At 39.3% G+C, this 13,994-nt stretch overlaps 1 protein-coding gene and 1 long non-coding RNA gene across 2 annotated transcripts in view; one reads left to right on the top strand and one right to left on the bottom strand.

Moving 5' to 3' along the window:
* Window positions 1–13,994, bottom strand: part of CLSTN2 (calsyntenin 2) — a 982,335-nt gene that overhangs the window by 124,165 nt on the left and 844,176 nt on the right. The gene's annotated exons all lie outside the window — the stretch shown is intronic.
* Window positions 1–13,994, top strand: part of LOC138142824 (uncharacterized) — a 47,553-nt gene that overhangs the window by 8,663 nt on the left and 24,896 nt on the right. Inside the window, exon 2 of the long non-coding RNA XR_011163547.1 lies at window positions 7,646–7,774. This is a non-coding gene — a long non-coding RNA (uncharacterized lncRNA). The remainder of the gene's footprint in view (window positions 1–7,645; window positions 7,775–13,994) is intronic.

Consider the following 13,994-nt stretch of genomic DNA (forward strand, 5'->3'; position numbering starts at 1 on the left):
TCTCTCTCTCTCTCTCTCTCTCTCTCTCTCTCTCTCCCTCTCTCCCTGTCTCTCCCTCTCCCTCCCCTTTCCCTCTGTCTCTCCCCCCTTCCTCTGCCCCTCCCCCTTCCCCCCTCTGTCTGTCTGTCTCTACCTCACTCTCTCCTCTACTCATTTATCTCCAAACTACTCTCAGCTTCTCTGATTGGAAGGTTGGGGCCATGCACTCCAAACTTCCATTTCAGGAGGGAGCCCAGCTCAGACATCTCATTTCTCACGGGGCTGCACTATTTCTTTGATTAACTTCTGCACCATGGTGCCTTCACAAGTACCACCCCCACACCCCTTTAGCTTCCCTTTGTGTGTTGTCTTCCCCTATTAAATTGTAATCTTCTTTTGGGCAGGGATTGTCTTTCTTTTTTCTTTTTTTCCTTGCTATTTGTTTCTCCAGCACTTAGCACAGTTCCTGGTACTTAGTAGGTGCTTAATAAATATTTCTTGATTGATTGAGAAGAGATGAAACATCCCTTTCCATACAAAATACCATTCATTCATTCATTGAAATGAATTTGAATAAAAAAAACATTTATTAATAATCCCCTAACTTGTGTTGTATGCTAAAAACCAAAGATTAATTGAGAGGAGATGAAACAAACCCCTTTTCATACAAAATACTATTCATTCATATGAATGAATTTGAATTAAAAAAACATTTATTAATCCCCTATCTTGTGTTGAGTACTGTACTAAGTGCTATGGGAAATCTAAAATCCAAAGAAAGTTTGGATAAGATCATACAATTTTTGTTCAATTCAATTTAACAAACATTTAGTAAGTGCTTATTATATACATGGCACTATGCTAGGTGCTATAAAAAGTAAACAATTCCTATCTTCATGGAGCATACATTCTATTTATATTCATACTTAACTAAAACTGAGTCCACTGTGGACATTGCAAAGACTGCTCAGGTACTTAGTGCTTGTTATGTGCCTCATAATTGTTAAAAGGCTCTGACATTTTAGTTCATTACTGAAAATGTTATTTGACTTACTAAGCAATTTTAATTATGTTAAAATGATTTTCTTTTTTTTTTTTTAGCAGTAAAATGAGCAATGCCCATTTAAAATATGTATTAGATTGTTTCTACTGACAAAACACATTACTCCAATCCCCTTAGGGAAGCTATAGAGATAAAAATACAAATAATGATTTTAGAGGAATGGCAGGAGTTAATGAGTATCTACAGAAGAAAGGAGAGGGAGGAGGTAGGGTGAAAGAAATTAGGAAGAAGGTCAGCCTACTGAAGGGTTTGAAATGATAAACATTTGGGAGTTGTGTAACTGGGGGCTGGTTGTTCACCATGCTTACTGCCTTATAAAGTTAGTAAGATAAATGGCATGGCCAGAGGAGCTGGCAAAATTTAAAGGGTATGAAGATAATGACAACCCTAAAGACACCGACACGTTAGGCTTGTTTTTAAAATTGGCTCCACACAGGGAAAAGGAAAGAAAACCATGTCATTAGTTAATAATGGTAACACAATAGAGACAGAAGAGCAAATTGCTCTCTAAGCATATGGTCATGGATGCTTGTAAAAAATAAGAGTATAAAAGGAATTCAGAAAATTTGAATAGGACACACAAAGTATTTTAACAAAAATTGAAGGAAAAAAGATGCATTGTCATATCTAGCCACTCTCCAGTCCTCTCCTTGGTGAAGCTAAATTCATAAGCATACAATTAAGGTCCGAATTTCAATCCAATTCAGCAAATATTGATCAAGCCCCTACTATGTGCAGATCATTGTGTTAGGTGCTGAAAATAAAAAGACAAAAACTAAAAAAGTCCCTGCCATCAAGGAACTTACATTCTGATGGTGCCATATAGCACATATGCATAGGTAAATGTGAAAGTACATAGGAAGTTATAGAAGGCAATTTCAGAATAGAGAGAGCCTGAATAGAACAGCTGGGGCATGGGGGTGGAGGACTGGAAAGGCATTGTGTAGAAGGGAGCAAAAATTGTGTAGGAGATTCAAATCCTGACACTAACTAGTTGTATGATCCAGGACAAGTCATTTAAACTTTGTCTGCCTTAGTGTCCTCCTCTATGAGAATGGGAATTAGAATAGTACCTATCTCCAAGGGTAGTTATGAGGAAGAATAAGATACTTTTTGGAAAGTGCTTTGCAAAACTTAAAGCACCATATAGATGTTGGTTGTTGTTGTTATTGGAAGCTAGGGATTCTACAGGGTGAAGGGGAGAAGGGGAGAATGAAGTGCTGTGTACTGGTGAACATCCAGCAAGTCAGTTTCACTGAAATGGACAGTGTAGGAAAGGGAGTAATATGAAATAATGCTGTTGTCTAGGGCTCTTGGGAACCCTGGAATGCAAGGGCAAAGGGTGTGGGTCTGCATGGAAAGAATTTGACCACTCAAGCCATCGTTCAGTTCAAGTAGTTTATTAAAACCACTTGGGGTTGGCAAGATTCATAATGAGCTTGTGCATTTGGTAGGGACAAGACTGGCTTTTTTTTTTTAATACAGAAAAAGATTGTAGGAAGATTTGAATGGGATCAAGGAGTGGCAAATAGCCTGAGGTGGTCCAGAGGTAACAGAAAATGAGGAGCTGGGCTGGGTTAGGGGCAGGGAAGAATGAAGGGTTGGACTATGTAGGAGACATAAGGAAAGGATTATTGAGTGTCTAGGTGGGGATGAGTGAGAAAGTTCATAAGCTGGGTCGAATTTTTTGGGTCCTGGTCCCATACCCCCATAAAAAAGATTAGAAAGATGAATAGAAACAATATTGGGAGGCATTAAATTCATGGTTGAGGATTTTGTATTTATCCTAAAAGCAATAGGGAATTGACTAGCATGCTGCAAAAACGGATAGATCTGGGGACCAAGAACCTGGCTTTGAATCTAAGATTCTACTAACTACTAGCTCTGCGACTTTGATCTGGTCATTTCACTTATCTGAGTCTCATTTTCCTCATCCATAACATACAATTGATTGTTGGAGTAGATGATCTCTAAAGTACCTGCCAACTCAAAAATCTATGGTTATAAAATTTTCCAGTAGGGGAATCACATGGCAAGAGCTCTGTTTTGGGAATATCAATTTGGCAGCAATGTGGAAGAGGAATTGGAGAAGGATGAATCTAGAAGCAGAAATACCAATTAGGAGGCTATTTAAAAAAGTCCAAGCAAGAGGTCATGTGGTTCTGCACTAGAAGACCCATGATACAAATTATAAAATTGGAGATTGCATTTAGGGTTTGGGAATACAAAAGAAAGGAAGATAACCCCTGCCTCCAAGAGTTTATTGTCCAATTGGGCAGATTATGGTGATATAGAAGGTAGGATGGGAGAGGTGTTCTAGAAAGGGTCTTACAATTACCCCAGAGAGGTATTATGCATATGTTAATATCCACATTGTTAAAATGAGGGAACTTGCTTTCTTTAGAGCATTTTAAGGATAATTTTTATTTCCAAATCTTTGATTTATAAGCATATTTTCAGGGACACATCTTTTGGATAAAGAAATTGTGTCCCTTTGTTGGTTTTGGCTCTCCATTCTGTCTTTACCTTGATTTGGATGTGACCAACTGAAAGTTTGCTGGAATGTGCATGAGTAGATTTTAAGCAAAAATCCCATCATTATCCCATCATTACAATTGAATTACCAAGATGCAGTGGCTTGTAAAGGAGTCATTTCCCAGAGCTGCCTGGCAGTTGATGTTCTACCTGGCTGCTCATGCCTCATAATGTGCAAGAAGGATTCTGACTTTAGGAATCATATATAGCATTGGTGCTTCTTGCCTGACTAAATGTATGTGTTTGTGATAAGTTGTATGTAAACATAATTTCTATAAACAGAATACTATTTTAAATGCACTAAGTGATCTGGCAATGGAGAGGCAGTTTGGTATAATGGGGGGGACATACTGAATTTAGTATCAGGAGATGCTGGTTTCAGTTTCCTAACTTATAAAATAAAGAGGTTGGTTTAGATCAAAAGCGCTTAACCTGGAGTCTCTAAGCTTGTGTAACACACACACACACACACACACACACGGTTAACTGTATTATAATGTAACTAGTTTCCTTTTAAATATTATGTATTTTGTATATGCATTCAAAATCATTATTCTGAGAAGTCCATGGGCTTCAGGAGAGTTCCAGAGGGGTCTGTGAAATTAAAAAAGCTAAGGACTTCTGATCTAGGTAATCTCTAAGGTCCCTTCCAGGTAAAAAGTCCCCAAGTTTAGAATTAAAAGAATCTAGTGGCATTTTATAAAGTGAATACTCATCCACACCAACCAACAAGAACAATGCTTGGTGATATGGGGAATACAGAAGAAGAATATGTAGTCTCTGCCCTTAGAGATTTACCTGGAGACAGAAAATTAGTGTGCAAAATCTAAATAGGTGTTATAGTCAATAACAGTCTGAGTCATCAGTCACTCACTAAGCATTTGTTAAATTCCTACTATGTGCCAGACTATTCAGAGAAGGGAGAGATGACTATGAGTCACTCCTACAGCTCCTGCTCTGTTTGGCAGTGCCAAGATCTCTTTTTATTTGCTTCACCCTTTCAAGGGTTTCTCTGCAAGTCTAAATCACATAAGCTCCCTATGATGTGTGATGATTTTTGCTGTCCCATAAGCTTCAGTGTTCTTTTATGTGATCTCCCTTTAGTGAGCGGTTTGAAGGGCAACTGCTACAAAATCAATCAGATGACAAATAGCATATTTAATGATTATAGTAATGAGAGAAATAACTTGGTCACATCTAGTGATTTTGGTAAGTGTGATGACCAGGGAAATTTGGCTATTTATGATTCAGGGGACGGGAAGGAAATAAACATTTGTATGTCTATTATATGCCAGGCACTGGGATGAGCACTTTCCAAATATCATCTCATTTGATTTGATCATCACATTAACATTGCAAAGTAGATGCTGATGTTATTCCCATTTTACAGTTGAGGTAAGTGAGACAAACAAGTGAGGTGACTTGCTCAGGGTCACGTAACCACTAAGTCTCTAAGTCATGATTTGAACTAAGGTCTTTTTGATTCCAGGCTGGATGTTCTGTCCACTGTGTCACATATTATCTCATTTGATTCAACAAGGGTGAAATGAGATAATATTTGTAAACACTTAGCACAGTGCCTAGCACATAGTAGGAGCTTAATAAATGCTTATTTCCTTCTTTGCACCCCTTCTCTCCATCTATCAAGCCATCACCTACCACTCAACTCTGATAATTTCAGAATTGACTAATTCTGACTAAGAATAGTGGCCCAGGGGGTGGCTAGGTGTCCAGTGAATAGAGCACCAGCCCTGGAGTCAGGAGGACCTGAGTTCAAATCCAGCCTCAGACACTCAACGCTTACTAGCCGTGTGACCTTGGGCAAGTCACTTAACCCCAATTTCCCCTCCAAAAAGCAAAAAAAAAAAAAAAAAGAATAGCGGCCCTTTGTAGATATGACCTTCTTAGGAGTAGATCACAAGTTTAACTGAAAAATTTTCTAGTGACTTAGAAATAGCTTTCTTTCATTATGTGATTAGGAGTGAAGCCTATCTTACCTGTCTGAGCCCACGGTATTCTCTCTTTTGTCTGAACTTACCTAGTGTTGGTCACAGGCCACGACAAGTCCCTGACACTTAATAATAAATATTAGTTTGGACTGTTACTGCTCTTCTCATGTGTCTCATCTCCCTTGATTTGGAAGTCTTTAAAGGCTGCATCACATACATATTTGTAGTCCCCCATGCTCCCTACCACAGGGCTGGCACAGAGTAGATGCAGTAAATATTCATTGATAGAACAATTGATCGGAGTGGCAATGAGATATAATTGCCCAGCTATCTAACCTATTACATTTATGTCTCCCTCTCCAACATCTTCCTAATGAGAGTTTTTTAAAGAAGTAAAAATATATGATCTCTCTTTAGAGGCACAATTCAGGGCATAATTGTGGTTGATCATTTATTCACTTATTTCCTGTCTAAAAAAAAAAAAAGAAAATCAAATGGTGAATACTTATAGCCAAAATACTGCTATAAATGAATCTCTTAGGATGTTCCTGGCTTAAATTATAAGGAAAGAACAATTTATTATCTCACTACTAATCCCCAAGTACCACTTGCTTCTTTATAATTTCCATTCTCTAAACTTTTATTTAACAAAATAGGTTAAAGCTGTTATTTTTCTTAGCACAGAGCTGTGGTGTAGTGGATAGAATGCTGGACTTGGAATCAGGAAGACACGAGTTCAAATCTGGCCTCAAAAACTTACTAACCATGTAGTCCTGGGCAAGTCACTGAACCTCTCTGAGTCTCAGTTTCCTTATTTGTAAAACAAAGATAATAACAGCACCTACCTCACAGGGTTGCTGTGAGGATCATATAACTCAAAGCGTCTGGCAAATTGCAAAGTGCTATTTACATGTTAGCAACATTTTCATTATTAGCTCCACCAAGGCAATTTGTGCAACCCCTTTCTATGACTTTGTGCTTGGAACTCAATAAGTGTTCTTTACTTTGCGAAGACTTGTTGACTTGACTAGGTAATTCTTATTTGATCTGATCCTAGTTCTTCCTGATTCCAAGGAAGCACACTTTCAATTACTCATTAACTTCCCCTTAGCATCATTTATTAGTGGGATATATAGAGTTCTATCTCAGTAAATAGTAAATAAACCACTTAGTAAAAAAAAAAAATCACTTCCTGCTGCCACTTCATGGCCTGTCACTCCAGGTGAGAAGACTTCAGACCTCTGGAGTGCTAGTGTCCTGAACCTTCCATCTCCTGCCAAGGGCAGTGTGTCCCCAAGGAAGGCTTCTTGGGGCCAGGCTGGGTATCTACCCCAAAGAAACCACTTCCATCTGTATGAGCTCAGGGTATCTTCTATTTCCTGCTGCCAGCTTAGTCGTTAAACTCCTTGACTCTTTGACTTCAAGCCTTGATCTCCTGCCTCTACCTGTCTTTGAGGGTAGAGGAGTGGTACCCTCCACTCTGATGAACATTTTCACACCTGATCAAACCCTTTACATCCCAGTGACCTCGAACTCCTGTAGATCATCATCCAAACCCCCTTTTCCCACCCCTTACTATCTATTATGGCAAGCAAAGCAGGATTTTTTGCTGGTTTTCTGGACTGAGTTTTAGCCAATCAGAGACTTGTATGTGAATTCTAGCCAATCAAATACCTTTGATTGAATCAAGAGTCTTTGATTGGAAACAATATATATTATATTGCTTGGAGGGAAAGGAGAGAGTAGCGAGAGAAGCAGAGCTGAGAGAGAGAAATAAGTGTGGGCAAACTAGGGGAACTTGTTTGTGGATGCCTAACAGAAAGAATGTTTGTGATGCTAATGCTCCCTCTGGGTTTTTTTGTTTTATTTTGTTTTGTTTTTGCTTTTTGGAGGGGGTTAGGCAGGGTAATTGGGATTAAATGACTTGCCCAAGGTCACACGGCTAGTAAGTGTTACATATCTGAGGCTGAATTTGAACTCAGGTCCTCCTGACTCCAGGCCAGTGCTCTATTCACTGTGCCACCTAGCCATCCCTTGGTGCTCATTGATCTGCATTGATTTCTAGTGCTGGTAATGTGTATAAATATTGTTGTAGCCATGTTAAACTTTGTTTTCCTAGAAATAGAAGCTGTGGGTAGGAGCCCCTGGAGCCTGCTGTCAGGCAGAAGCAGGAAGAGCTTGGAGTGGAGCAGTCCCCATGAGCTGAGACAAGGAGCAGGGGCAGAGACCTGCTTGCATGTGGACTCAGGTAGGAGATGGTAACAGTTGGCCCATAGAAAAGGAGCTGTGGGGTTTGGAAGTCAGCCTCAAGTTAAGATGAGAGAGGACTTTACTTGGACACTGTGTATTGATTGAGGATATTGTGACTTACTATGACCTAGGGGTGGATGGTGTTGGTGTTTTCTGCTACCCCTTAAAAATGTGCTGTGCTAGGGAAGATCCTAGCCTGGGAGCCCCTAATTGTGTAAGAGTTGATTATACTATGTGATTAGACCCTTACAAATATTCACAGCAGTAGTCCTCAGGTGTGCTGCCATGATTGGCATTACATCATCTAATTCCTCATTCCCATCTTCCTCAACCCTCCCAAATCAAAGTTCCATCCTAACTCCATTTAGTTCCATTGTGCCCTCTATAATGCTTGTTCCATAAAAGCAACACACTTCCCTTCATCTTAAATCTATTCCTCTTCCACTTTTTCTACCTATTAGCTCTTACTGAAATCCTCTCTACTGGTTCATTTCCTATTGTCTACAAACATGTCTTTCCTCCAGTCTGAAAATAATTTCACTTGATCCTTTTGACTCTACTATCATCCCATATTTTTTCTGCTGCTTATAGGTAAACTCCTTGAAAAGATCATCTACGGGGTGGCTAGGTGGCACAGTGAATAGAGCACCAGCCCTGGAGTCAGGAGGACCTGAGTTTAAATGCAGCCTCAGACACTTAACAAAAAAACTAGCAAGTGACCTTGGACAAGTTACTTAACCCCAATTGCCCTACCTTCCCCCCTCCAAAAAAAAAAGAAAAAGAAAAGATCATCTACAATAGGTACCCCCATTTTCTCTTTTCATACTCTCTTCTTAACATTTTACAATCTGGCTTTGGACCTTATCATTCCACTGAATCTGCTCTTTCCAAAGTTACTAATGACTGAAATTGCCAAATTTCAGTCCTCATTCTCCTGGACCTCTATAGCCTTTGACACTATTGATCACTCTCTCCTCCTTAATACTCTCTTCTCTCTAGGTGTTCAGGATACCACTCTCTCCTGGTTTTCCTCCTACCTATATGACTACTTCTTCTCTGCTTTTTCTACTAGATCTTCTACTATGCCTTCTAACCATAGGTATCCCTCAGGGTTCTGTCCTGGTTGCTCTTTTCTTCTTCCCATTTCACTTGGTGATCTCATCAACTCCCATGGAATTAAATTACCATCTCTATACCACTGATTTGAAAACCTGCCTTTCTGTCCCAATCTCTCTTCTCCAACTGCCTTTCAGACATCTCAGACTGGATATCCAGCAGATACAAACTCAAAAGGTTCAAAACATCCTTCTTATCTTTCTCCCAAACCATTCCCCATCCCTGTTACTATAGAGGACACTATCATTCCTCCAGTCCCTCAAGCTCACAACCCAGGAATCACTGGGGATTCCTCACTATCTCTTACCCCTTCCCCACACACCCAAAGTCAATCTATTGCCATGGTCTGTTGATTTTACCTTTGCAAAATCTCTCAAATACCTTTTCTCCTCCAACACTCTAGTATAGGCCCTCATCACCTCACATCTTGCATACCACAATTGACTGTTGGTGGGTATGCCTCAAGTCTCTCCCCACTCCATTTGCCACTCATCCACTAAAGTGGTTTTCCTAAAAAACCCAGGTCTGATTATGTCACATCCCTTTTCATCCTAGCCTCCCCTTTCATCCTAGCCTCGCCCCCCACGCCCCATTTCCCACTCTGTAAACTCCAGTGGCTTTTTATTGCCTCCAGGAGCAAATACAACATGCTCTGTTTGGTACTCAAAGCCCTTTATAACCTAGCCCCCTCCTACTTTTTCAGCTTTCTTACTTCTTTTTATACAAGATATACTCTTTGATCCAGTGAGATTGGCCTCCTGGTTACCCCATAAATAAGACACTCCTCTCAGCAGTGGCCATTTTCTCTGTCCCCCATGCATGGAACTCCTCCTCCCCCCCCCCCCCCCCCCCCCCCCCTGCCTCTCTCTCTCTGATTTTTGGAAGGGGGAAGGCAGGGCAATTGGTGTTAAGTGACTTGCCCAAGGTCACTTGGGTTCTCCTGACTCCAGGGCCAGTGCTCTATTCACTGTGCTACCTAGCCACCCCCTCCCTCTTTCTTTCTGACCTCCCTGGTTTCCTTTAAGTCTCAACTAAAATCCCACCTTCTAAAGGAAGTCTTCTCTAACCTTTCTAAATTCCAGTGCTTTCCCTCTTTTAATTATTTCCTATTTATCTTGTATATTGCTTGCTTTGTATACATTTGTTTGCATATTATCTCTCTCTACCATTAGCTTGTAGGCTCATTGAGGGCAGGTACAGTCTTTGGTCTATTTTTGTATCCCCAGAACTTAGCATATTGCCTGGCACATAGTAGGTGCCTAATAAATGCTTGTTGATTGATTGAACAAAAGATGGTGGTAGTAACAGCATGGAAAAGAACTAGAGAAGAGAAACAGGAAATCATTTATAAAAATAGGACATTTGTATTATGTCATGGTAGGGGGTAGTAACGGGGCAAGATTGGCTATCAAGGGAGACCCAGGAAGTCTAGCAAAGTAGCATTCTACTTTGAACCATTGTTCAGGGAGTCATCACAGACTAAGCAAGGGAGACATCAAATCCAGGGAGAACAAAGAAGGGAGGGAGGGAGGAACAAAGAGGTCCAAAGACAAGGTCAGTAATCTGGGGTGTCAAGGATGTCAGCAAGTTAGACAGCAGTAAAAGTGAGCAGGACTGGTCAATTCTGGTCATAGGGCTGAGGCTGTTGGCTATCAGCAGCTCAAGATCTACAAGTAATGATTCTAGGAAAAATGATTTTATAAGCCTGCAGGTAAAATCTTTCCAGAGTGAGACAGAGATAGAAATGCTTGGGTTACTTGACAGCTTGCCTACTTTTGCCATTAGCAGAGGGAGTAACATGAGAGGCAGACATGCAAGGAGCCTTCTTTGGGTTCCTTGATGAGTCTGTCATTTCTACACACTCAGGATGAACCTTATGTGCAGAAAAGCACAGCCAAGGCAACCATCTAGCCCTCTCTGGGTCTTGATATTGATCTCAGCCCCATGACTGATTGCATGTGGGTACAAGGTATAGAAGAAGAAGCCATCTAGTATGGACGGGCCTGCTATGTTGTTGTCTGCTTCACTCATCAGGTGTAGGTTATCTTTCTCTCCAACTAAAGTGAGTAAGTTCAATAGTCCATCTAAATTACACCCAAATGACTCTACTGGGTTGTCTGTGTCTTGAGAGCCATCCATATTGTTTATTCATCTGTATCTGGACAAATTTTTACATGATAGATCAGAAATAGTATTTATTATGACATCTGCTCAGGTCATTTCACTGACCTTGGTAAAAATTCACTGTGAAACTTACAATGTGATAATCAGACCAATTTATAAATATCAAAATAGAACAAATCTCCAGAAAGTTTCTGAGCGCGAGAAGAGATAACATTTTAGAGTTGACTTCCTCAAAGGAATTATCAGGCCAACATATTATCTCCACCTTTGTAATGTAGTGTTTACGGTGGCTTCATCTCTAATTTTGCTTTTCTGAGTGTTCAGAACAAATAAAAAACATTTGACTGAATAATTGTCAGATATTCACAGAATCAGAAAGTCAGAGACCCTGAGAGAGGGAAAGGACAACATGTAGTCCAATTGGAAGAAAAGGAATCTTCCTGACTACTTCAATAGTTCTGCCTTGACAACCTCCAGTCATGGAGTGCTTACTACCTATCAGTAAGTCTAAAATACTCTTTTAATGTTATATTATTCATGAATTTAAATTTAAATTATCTTGAAAAACTACTGATACAGTTCTAATTACATGGGAAGAGTGGAGGAAAAAATAGCTCTCTTAGGAATCCACAGATACAGGTTAGAGAAGTTCAGTGGTCTCTATTATGACAGGGACATGGTTTGGCCAACATCCTTCACCACTGTAGAATATTTATAGTAATATATAACCATGCCCTCTCATTACCTTTCCCTTGGTATTCTTGTCAGAGACAAAATCTTGATCCAGAGTCAATTCAATTAAACAAAGATTTACTATGTAATAAAGCAGTGTGCTAAACATTGAAGGAAATGCAAATCAAAATGAGACATGGTTTCTGACCCCTAGGAGCCTATAACCTAAAAGGGGAGGCAAGACAGATTAAAAAAAAAAAACCCTCCAGCACAAAATGGAACATGATGGGTACAAGAGAGGCACAAAGTGTTGTGGGAGCAGGTCTGATGTTCTGGTTGCTAGTAATATATACGAGTGTGTATATATGTATATATATATATATATATATATATGTTTAATTTAATTTAAATATATATACATCTCTTTCCATATCAATTAAACTTTTTATTTTAAAATTAAGCTTTGCCTATCATGGAGAAAACTGACCCTGTAAAATACAATAGTTACATGATGAAAATAAAACTTTTTTTGCCTCATCAATAACTTTTAGTTTCCAAAAATGCAAATAAGTGTGTGCATAAATATACATGTGTGTTTATACATATATGTGTATTTATATCTCACATATACATACATGCACATGTATGTAAAACAGCCAAGTGAAGTGATAGCGAGACAAAATAAAAACACATCATTAAACATAACTATTTTGAATAGGATAGTAAAGATCATCATGGAGGCCTCATTTACAAACACTCAGATCATCTTTGTGCACAATTAAAAAATGTGAACCGATTTAAGGTTTGGATGCTCCTTATGAATTTCCCCTCAAAAACTGGCTTTCTTCCCTCACCTAATTTTAATTCCAAACCCAATGACTTCATATGGTTATATCAGTCATTCCTGTCATTTGGAAACATCCCAGGGTATTTCTAGCTGCCTCAAGAAGTGTAGTAAGAATCTCAAAAAATTATCACTATTAAGTTTTAATTCACCTTATTTCTTTCATAGATATCTATATGTGTGTGTATATACTCACACACACACATATAACCATCTAGTAATATATATGAGTGTGTATATATGTGTATACATGTTTAATTTAATTTAAATGTATATATATATATACATCTCTCTCCATATATGTATGCATATATATGCACACATATTTGTGGTAGAGGGGAAACTGATATTTGTGTATACATATTTGCCAGTCCCTCTGGACAAAAGATTAAATCCTTTGGAAGAAGGCTACACCCAGTTTGATATGCTTTGTGGGTCTACATACCTAAATATTTATCTTGCAAGCCCCCATTAATAAATTTACCTATAATAGTCAGCCTCTTGACACAGCTCAAAGCAAAGGCATTTACTTAAATGCCGGAGCATAAACAATAGTCAAAAGAACCAACTTCCCCCACTGCCACTCCATCCTGCCACACACTCTCCCTGCCATAGACACATCAAATTCTGAATGAAGTAAAAGAGAAAGTAAAGAGAAATTCTCTCTCAAGAGGTGGGCTTTTCTTCCATAGATATCTTTTATTCTTGACATCCAAGGATGACTCCCCTTGACTCCAGACAGTATCTCTATCTGCATTGCTGGATAGCTTTTTAAGGTCAACCAAGGATATGGATAATCCTTTTTTTTTTTAATTTTTAAGCAATCGGGGTTAAGTAACTTGCTCAAGGTTACACGGCCAGTTATTTCTGGGTGTGGTGCTGAGCGTCTGAGCCCGGGATTCGATCTCCAGGTCGTCCCAATACTGGAGCCGGTACTCTTACTTGCTGTGCTACCTGGCCGCCCCTATGGATAATCCTTTAATCAACCAATGGCTAGACATTATTATTTCATCAAATTATTCTGATAATGGAGGAGTTTATTCATATTTCTTAGTGGCATAAAGAAGTCTAAACTTTCCATTATACTTCCCTTAAGACACTAATATCTTATTGTCTTTGTTTCCTGTCCCTTAAATCCTTAGTTTCATCAAGTGGGCTGGGGGAAACTCAAATGATCAGGGGTCATTTGATCAATTCTTTGATTCTGTTCTCCCCTCAGTTAAACATCTGCTGCCCCCAGCAAGTCAACTGGGGTGCTTTTGACACATTTGTCTCTGTTCTTAATTTTAAAAGCTTTCTAATGACTTGGAGAGGTGCATTGACATTTTGGCCTTTGTGTCTTGTATATGAGTACTAAAAGTCTATATGGTGTAGTTCTTGGACATTCCAGAAGCTAGTCTTTTATCTTTGGTATCTGTAAGGGTTATGGGATTTAAAGATCTCCCATGCCCCATGGACGTGC

The sequence above is a fragment of the Petaurus breviceps genome, unplaced genomic scaffold (genome assembly GCF_028583685.1).
Source record: "Petaurus breviceps papuanus isolate PSGF00001 unplaced genomic scaffold, PetGlider_PUasm1.0 90604, whole genome shotgun sequence".
Classification (NCBI taxonomy): domain Eukaryota; kingdom Metazoa; phylum Chordata; class Mammalia; order Diprotodontia; family Petauridae; genus Petaurus; species Petaurus breviceps.